Source organism: Gadus chalcogrammus, chromosome 22 (genome assembly GCF_026213295.1).
Source record: "Gadus chalcogrammus isolate NIFS_2021 chromosome 22, NIFS_Gcha_1.0, whole genome shotgun sequence".
In the NCBI taxonomy this organism is placed as follows: domain Eukaryota; kingdom Metazoa; phylum Chordata; class Actinopteri; order Gadiformes; family Gadidae; genus Gadus; species Gadus chalcogrammus.
This window is the reverse complement of record NC_079433.1, coordinates 12,772,778-12,781,624: the sequence shown is the minus strand read 5'-3', so window position 1 is coordinate 12,781,624 and position 8,847 is coordinate 12,772,778. Positions and strand designations below refer to the sequence as shown.

Genomic DNA, 8,847 nt, shown 5'->3' with positions numbered 1-8,847 from the left:
ACACACAAGCTCATACACAACCCATGTGCACCAGGGGAGGAGAAACGCATACTTAATCTCATGTCATCGTCCCACCGTTTCTCACACACACACATACGCACACACACACACACACACACACACACATGCACACATACACACACACGCACAGGCACACATGCACACATGCTCGCACACGCACACATGCTCGCACACACACACACACACACACGCGCGCACACACACACTCGAACAATCACGCACACACACACACACACACACACGGCTCTCTCCCTAGCTATGACGGCACGTCATCATTCCAGCATCGAGCACCAACATCATTGATAACCAAAACATGTAGCATTTCCCACGTGCACACCCCTACATTCCTCGTAACCAGGGTACCGAGGGCTTGGCCGGGAGCCGTCCCCTAGACCCCCCCAGGTAGACCCCACCTCTCCCCCCGCCCCCCTCCCTGGGTATCGGTGGCACCACTCCATACCACGGCCATCCTCGCTGCCAGTTCCCAAACTCTCTATGCCAAACTAAGAGAAAATAACTTTATTTTTTAAAAGAACCAAAGCAATTATTATTGTTCTGATGATTACTATACATAGGAGTGGGCGCTAGAGTACAAACACAAGTGAGTATGGATATGTAGCAGAGTCGATGACTTGAGTGAAATGCAAAAATATTAATTTTACGTACACACACACACACACACACACACACGTGGGCCGAGAACGGTACAGGCCGAACGTTAGCGTCCCCTGTGCTACGGACTTGGGTGTTCACGTGGAGGTAGCAACAGCGCTTCTGTAAAAACGTCCACAGGGCTGAGTTTCTATAAGAGTATATCAATAACTAGTTGTTCTCCTTCTCTGTTGTTTACGTGCTGTGTGCTGGCTGCCTTCTGCACGTGCTCCCCTTGGGATGGCTTCTACCCCCAAGCGCTTAAGTCATTTCTTTGGTTTGTCCTTGCTTGCATTGAACAGCATAGTTAGTATAGGGTTATATAGTAGCGCAATAGTGGTATTTATTTATTTATTTTGCGATCAGTCCTAGTAGAATAGCACTGCTCTGAGGTTTGGGAGGGGGGAGGGGCGAGGGAATCACCGATCACGACCACACGAGGACTTGTTACGACGGAGTCGTCCCGCTTGTATGGCTGTTTCTGAAAATCCACTTTTTGTTGTGAAAACCAGAGGTTCCGCTAAAAAAGCTCTCCAATCTTCTCTTTGACTTTAAGGAGTCAAAGTACCCCTCAGACTCACACCACACCCAGGGCACTCTGGGAAACCGAGTCCTCCAGTTTGAGACCGTGTGGTTGCACAGTCCTGTAACCTCTTTACCAGCACCCGGACTGTTAAGAACGCCATCGTCAATGTCCCTGTTTTGATGTCACCCTCTCTGCACTCTTCTTCCTGGTTCTTTGGAAAGTGAGGACACTGGCAGAAAGGTGGGGGGAGGGGTTGTTATAGACGTAGTAGTTATGTCTGTCTCTCAGCGGATTATATCCTGAACTTGCACACAGACGCGGCCAACAACCTTTACTACAGAGGCCAATTTAAATCTTTAACCTTCCTACTTTTTTCTTAGGTCACTCTTTTCCAACTGTCGTTAAATTGCACCTCACCTGGACAGCTGGTATACACGTTTAAATGTGCATTTTTTTGTATGAAGCTGTTGATGTTTGTATCATCATCCCACAGTCACACTTCTCACGTCAGTATTATTTAGCTGGCTGTTTATTGGTCCGCCACATTTTTTTGTTTTAAGGAGTAGGGGGCATTTTGAAATACCTGAAAAATATTACGCTCCCCAATTTTTCATTTGGTGGATTTGGTTTTATAATTTGAGTGCAAGAATATTTTTTTACTCCTCAAAAGGGCACTTTAGCTCCCGAAACTGAACCCAAAACATTGACAACTTGTCCGTCAATGTTTTCATTTCAGTCGCACATTTTGTGTTATATCAAGGCCTATAATTTTCTATAATTGAATGCCAGCATGATGTATCTAAAATTCCTTCTGTTCATTTTCAGAATAATTGCCCATTTCTTTATTCAGATATTTGTACAACATTAAAACAGATCTATTTTACCCCATTAATAATGTCCAAATATTTTATCTCTCCAAATTTGTGATGTAGAATTATACAAAATATCTTACTCTTATAAGTGCTAACAATGACAGGAGATGTCTTTATAAAAAATTCATTAATTTTATTTTCTTTGAAAAACATGTATAATTATGATGGTCATGTTTTGAACAATACCACTTATGTCCAAACACAATTGTGAAGTGGTTATGGTCTACATATTTTGTACAACGTATCTTGTTCTCAATTTAGAGTGAATTTATGAAGTTAAAAGTATTAAAATTGATAAAATAGGTTCTAGTTTTAAAATTGGATGGGCTTGTTGATTACACATTGACTGTTCCACAAAATGTTTGTATCTTGACTGACTTGAATTTTTTGGCTATTGTGAAACTGTTTTTATTGTAGCTTATATAAATACTAAATTCTGAAAATTCCAATGTCCCCCAATATGCAAAGTATACATTTACTGTGTACTTTAGCTGAAGCTGAATTGCCTCAGCAGAATTCAAATCTCAGTGCTTTTTAAAATGGCAAAAAAAGCTCATACATTCCCCTGTTGGCCCCTCTAGAGAAAGAGTCCGATGGACTCTGTTATGCCCCTTAGCACACACTACTGCCTGCAAGATCCCATGGTGGGAATCCTTTCAGATATTGGGGCAAATCTTGGCTGGGCCTGTAATTTCTAGTCATGTATATGAAGTCATTTTATGTACCTTATCTAGCTATTTTTGTGGACCGCTGGCATGATATAAAAACAAAAAAATGACTTATATTCTTGGTATTTGCACACGCCCTCTTTAATGCGCGCCTTTTGTGAATGTTAGGAGATCTGTTTGAATAGGGCGATTAACAAAACGGAAAGAAATTATTTATTCAAAATATAAACCTGAGATAACTTGTAAAATCGAGGGCAAAAAATACAACAACCAAATCCTTGTTCAATGCTGAATGTTTAGTCCTTGGTAAATTTTAAGCTGACTATTGATATTTTTTCATGTGAATTCCAGCGTTCTTGGAACATCTATGAGATGTTATATCTCTTTGCTGTATACTATGTAGCTACACAATGTTAACCAGTTTTTATTCATTGAGGCAAAGAATGGAAAGGTTGCACAGGGATGTATGAGAATGAATTTCTGGAAAAGACTGTTGAAATAATGCCTATCTTTTAAAAAAAATAGTGTGTTTATTACTGTACTTTAAAACAACGTATTTATTGAACTTTGTGACACATATGGAGGTATATAAAGAGTACATTGATATAGAGATGTAGATATTTACTATAAAATCACTATTAAGATCCATCATGGAATTTAGGTGAAGGATCAGGTTCTTTGATAAGGAAGATTCATGCTTGGTTTGTGTGGATTGCGGAAGTAAAGATTGCTAAGCATCCCTCCATTTATTTCATAATTTTATTTAACTGCATACCCACACATTAGGAAAAAACTAAATGACAAATGAGTGTATGAATGAAAGAAGGCTGACATCCCAAGGTTGATGAACTGCGTTCATTTGAATTTGAAGAGCACGAGCATGAGTCGTTTTTCTGCCCTTATATATGTATTGGAAAAATAATGCGTGAAAACATACCTCCAAACTGATATAGAGAGTAGACAGGACCATGCTAGCATCTCATATAATTGATTGTTTGGATTGCATTATTGACAGATATTCAACCATAGTGGGAAATGTTTCACCAGCAGAAATGAGTAGTGCCATGGCGAAAGCAAGGATTGCTCTATATCTTTTTTTTGCCTCAGATATGGATAGAGGGACAGATAATCAAATTCAGTTATTGCTGATTGATTATTTTTATCAGGTTGGTATAAAATCAGAGAGAGAGAGAGAGAGAGGTCCTCTCTGTGTCCCCCATGCACTTTTCCCACACTGTAGTTCAGCGTAAGGGTTGAATGTAAACTTTCCATAAGCATGTCCATAATCTTGGTTGTCAGAAGTTTTTAGGGAAGGATACTAATTGTTTGAAATGTTATACCATTGCATTTGAATGTCTATTGATATTTGAAGTCCCCCTATACTTTAAACATTTGCGATAGTCACAAACTTCCAATTGAAACATGTGGTCTTAGGTTAAATTAAAGCTTTTTATTTTTGTAAGAAGAGGGCAAGGATTTTTCAAAGAGTTGTCGATGTAGGCTAAGAAGACTTCTTCTTTGGTCCTGATTTTCTTGTGACGAGGGCTCGTTCAGTTTACATGGCCTTATTCACCGGCCACCTTGTTTATAGACGTCAGCTGGTTGGGGGAACTGAATGCGGAACTTATTGAGTTCGCACCCAACTGGCGTTTGATGGAACAAAGATGGCCGCCAGGTGAATGAGGCCACTGGCCTTATTTTCTTTCTCTGGGAGGTATTGCTTCACGAGCGTAGCACACAATTTTAAAGTTTGGACAAATTGTATTTTGCTTGATAACAATTTACCACTGTTATATATGTGTATATGCATAGTTTTATGAACGCATTTCTGAATCATGAAACTAGAAAATGGTGTAATTGAGTTTTCTGTTTGTTGCAGTCTCACTGAAGACTTGCCTGCGTATGTTCAGTTGAACCCTACTTTTACTGTCTCACAACCTCTCATGCTCAGCCAAAAGAACAACTCTTTCCTTATTTATGGAAGCACGCAAATACTGTTTGTTCTAATCAGGCAAAATCGATTTGGTGCCCTTCAATTTTCCACAATGGCCCTCAAAGAGAGTGATAACGTTCCCCTTTTGCGACGACTAATTGATCAACCTGATGGAATTATACATGTTTCCAAACGTTGAAAACCGAAAATGTTTGCCGCATGAATATTGATGACTTTCTGTATGTAATCCTCTTGATGGTATGATAACTACTATAATGAATAAGATTTATGACATGATGATGATGATGATGATGATGATGATGATGATGATGATGATGATGTAATCAAAAGTGTACTCAATACAATGTCTTGGGAATTATTTGAGAGGTAAGATACTATATAATGTTACTGTATGCAACTGAAGTAGCTTGATTTGAGCCTTTCTCTATTTTCCTATGAATGAGAGCTTTTCAAAGCATCAATGGCATTCTTTAATTTTGCCAATACACTTTGATCCAAATCTTACTCTCAGCCTCAAGAGGTGAGCTTGTGGCTTCTACAGGGACTACAGGGTTGCCCTAGTAACAGACGATAATTTAATGAAATTGTGTGGAGATCAAAGATTTTGAGGTTGTACAATGTGACATTTAAGTCAGGGGCAAAATGCCCCTATAGCTACAATTAGCATATTATTATAATGGTTCTGATTATAATTTGTTCAACCTTCCAAGGTGACATGCCAGGCCACGCTAGGCCACCCGTGTTGCCCGCCTATGTAGCATTGCTTATCTTAAAGAACACAAAATGTGTTTGTGTTCATTTGTTTGTTTCATTATTTACTTAAATCCCAATTGGCAAGTTGGGACAACATGCTTGTCTTTGGATCTGTTCATAATTGTCCTTTTCTCAAACAGCACAAGCGCCCAGGGTTGCCATTTTGGGTCTCGAAGCTCTATGGCAGTAGACCAGGAGATCACAGTAGCTCCACTTTCCCCACGGCGACTGCCAAACACTGCGAGGCACAACCTCGTACCCCCACACACAAACACTCACCAACTGATTTACAATATACACCCACACATACACAGCCATAGACTAGTTGTGGCTGAAGAGACAGCCCGGTCCCTTTTTCTTAAGTAAAGCAAGAATTAGATATTTTGCTCTTTCACGACAACATTCCTGAACATACAACGTAGAATCCGTACTGACGCTCATTAACACTTCTCCTCGAGTGTAGGTCCGTTGATTTTTTTATTTATGCTATTCCAGTTTGACCAGGTGAGCGGGGTGGGGGTGACACAACAGGCATGACACCCTAGCTAAAGCATGTTGAAATGAGCAAGACACAGCACACACACAGGGTTGGATGGTGGATGGACGGTTGTCTGTTCCTTGCTGGCCTTAGCTTTTCCTCCAGGGAGTGTCCGAGGAGTCGGTGCAAAAAATACAACAAGCTAGTTAGCATGAGGATGAGGGGCGAGGGCTGAGAGAGCTGTAATTTTATACATGTGCTTTGTAAATGTTTTCTATGTGCAGTATTTGATAATGTAAAACTGGTATTTTTGTGGTTTGTACGCTGCCGAATTGATTACTTAAGGTGCACGTAGTTTTGTAAGAAAATAGAAACCAACGTTGAAGGAGGAAAAAAGAGAAACTTTCCGATTCAGAAGCCTGTATTTGCATGCCCATTGACATCTGGACGCAAAGTCAATAAAGATTATTTGAATCACTAACCTTTGACCTTGTTTTTTTTCCAGCAGTGTTTTGCTATTGTGATATGCATTTATTGGAGATAATTAAAATGAGAGAGCATATGTCAACATAAACCAGTATGCCTATTTTAATTTCATCAAAATATTTATTATATTGCCGCGTAACAATAGATTACGATACATATACATACATCGTCACAAGTTCTATATATAAACTGGTGTGAACATGAAAACAAGAAAAGGCAAAGCATACTGTATTAAATATTCAGACCTAAACATAACAAAACATCCAACTTGAATGTAAGAAATATAATATACAGCAATATCAATCTGATGGATAAAGTACACACAATTTGATTCGGTCAGTACATAAAAAGATACATTCTCAGCTTTGATTTAATTTTATACAAGCCAAACATTATAGACAAGTAGGAGAATGAACAAATGTGTCCAGGCTTATCAAAAAAGGAAACAAAATATAAAACCTAAAAAAATTGGGTGATTTTCAAAAGTTTCCAGACAGAGCACTATCTTTACCACAAGCATGATTCATTCAAAAGCATGTTCTTTATAAACTAATATTGCTAAGAGATGAAGAGCCAACTGTGATGTGTCATTTTGGCTGCGCTCTCCAAACAAACAGGCTAAATATGACTCTAGTCTGTGCTCAAACCAACCATGATTAGAAAGAGTTGATATCTGTGTTGTTGATAAGAGGAGGCTGTGCTACAGACTGCATTCTGTCAATCATCTGGAATCCTTCCAACTTTCACGTTTCTCTTTTCGTTTTTGAAAAAGGATTAATTCCTCAGAAAAGGATCACTCTATACCACAAAACATCCTGAAAAATAAAAGTCAGGTTCGACATTTACAGGGCTTCAATATGACCTCCAGGGTAGTATTTAGCCATCACTCGCCGCATCCAATAGTATCATGTCACGAAATTACTGGTGAGCATGTCAACCTAGATGTTTGATGGATAGATCAGAGCTTCCGGCCTCACACCTGGAGATAAAAAAGGGTCCCCTTTAAGGAATAAGAAAAGCGACTGATGAGATAGCAAGTGCTGTGTGCAATGTGACAGATTGGTGGCGGTTTGCGATTGAGTTGTTGACCCGATCGCTATTTTCAGTATAAGCGCAAAACATTAATAGAAACCAAGTGAAGTCATGACATACATAGTCAAAGAATATCAAATATACCAGCCACAGAATTATTCAGGCAAATAAATGGATATTCACAATCAATCTGTGGTCAATAGGCCTACATTCGTGGACTGACATCCATAGACGTGTTCTTTCATCCTACATATCGTTCTAGTGAAACCAACGGCCTTGAAAGGTATTTTCATTTTTCCAATGACATCAATTTTCTATGAATCCAACTGCTTTATATAACCCCTCAAAATAATTATTTATTTCTGAAACATAATCAAGTGAAGCAGCGCTTGGAGAAACATGAAACATTTGGATCTTTAGAACGGAGACATTCGGCGATACACATTCCAGGGACAAATTCGACATTGTCACGCACACACGCACCCGCACAGACACACATATACACAAAATACAATCAATCAGTCATACAATCATAGGGAAATAGACATTCTCGTCATGCAATCCATGGAAGCATCAGTGAAATATGTATGGACCCACAACATTTATCGTCGTTTTCCATTTCTGCTTTTATTTTCCATTTTCTTTAGGTTGTTCTCGAAAAAACGTCCTCTCTGAACTCACTGTTGTGCAGGGTGCGTCTTGAGGTGTGTGGGCTCCTGCTTCCTGTTTGTTTCCTGTCTACATTCAGTACCAAGTGCTTCCCAAGTGTCCAACCCCTTAGCAGAGGGATTAACACAGTGATTTCATATGTCCATGGGAAGAGTCCACCCCGGAACAGCTGTTGGTCCATAGGGCTTTACCCTCCGCGGAACAACTAAAAGTACTGCGATGAACTGCGTCTGATGCCCTTATTGTTGTACAGAGACATCTGTGTGTAATCCCATTAGATGTAGTACAACCGTCACAAAGCACGTTGGAATATGGTACGAACAAATAAAGCTAGTATTGATCTTTGGTTTTCCAATTATCTCGCGAGGACCTTCCAGCGAGTATAGTAGATGAAAACATGATTCTTCCTGAAACCTGGAATGAACATTTGCCGGTTATGAGCTCTTCAGGTAGCTGTTGTTGTAGCGGCTATGTCTCCTCCAACAGTGGGGGTCTTATATATGAATGCAAAAATAATGATCATAATAATAATAAGTGACAAGCTTATCCTGTCTCTAGTGGTTTATATAATCAGGCCACGGCTAGAGATGGGTAGTGGACACCAGCCGAGGCACACACACATACACACACACACACACACAACCCACACACACACACACACACAGACACACGCACACATACACACACACACGCACACACACACACAGACACACACACACACACACACACACACACAC

The 8,847-nt window shown here is 39.7% G+C and overlaps 1 protein-coding gene across 1 annotated transcript in view; it reads right to left on the bottom strand.

Annotated features, from left to right (window-relative positions):
• Positions 1-6,241: 6,241 nt before the first annotated feature.
• Positions 6,242-8,847, bottom strand: part of smap2 (small ArfGAP2) — a 17,009-nt gene continuing 14,403 nt past the window's right edge. Inside the window, exon 10 of the mRNA XM_056582505.1 lies at positions 6,242-8,847. This exon is cut by the window's right edge and continues 580 nt beyond it. The gene's annotated coding sequence lies outside the window, so the exon portion shown is untranslated.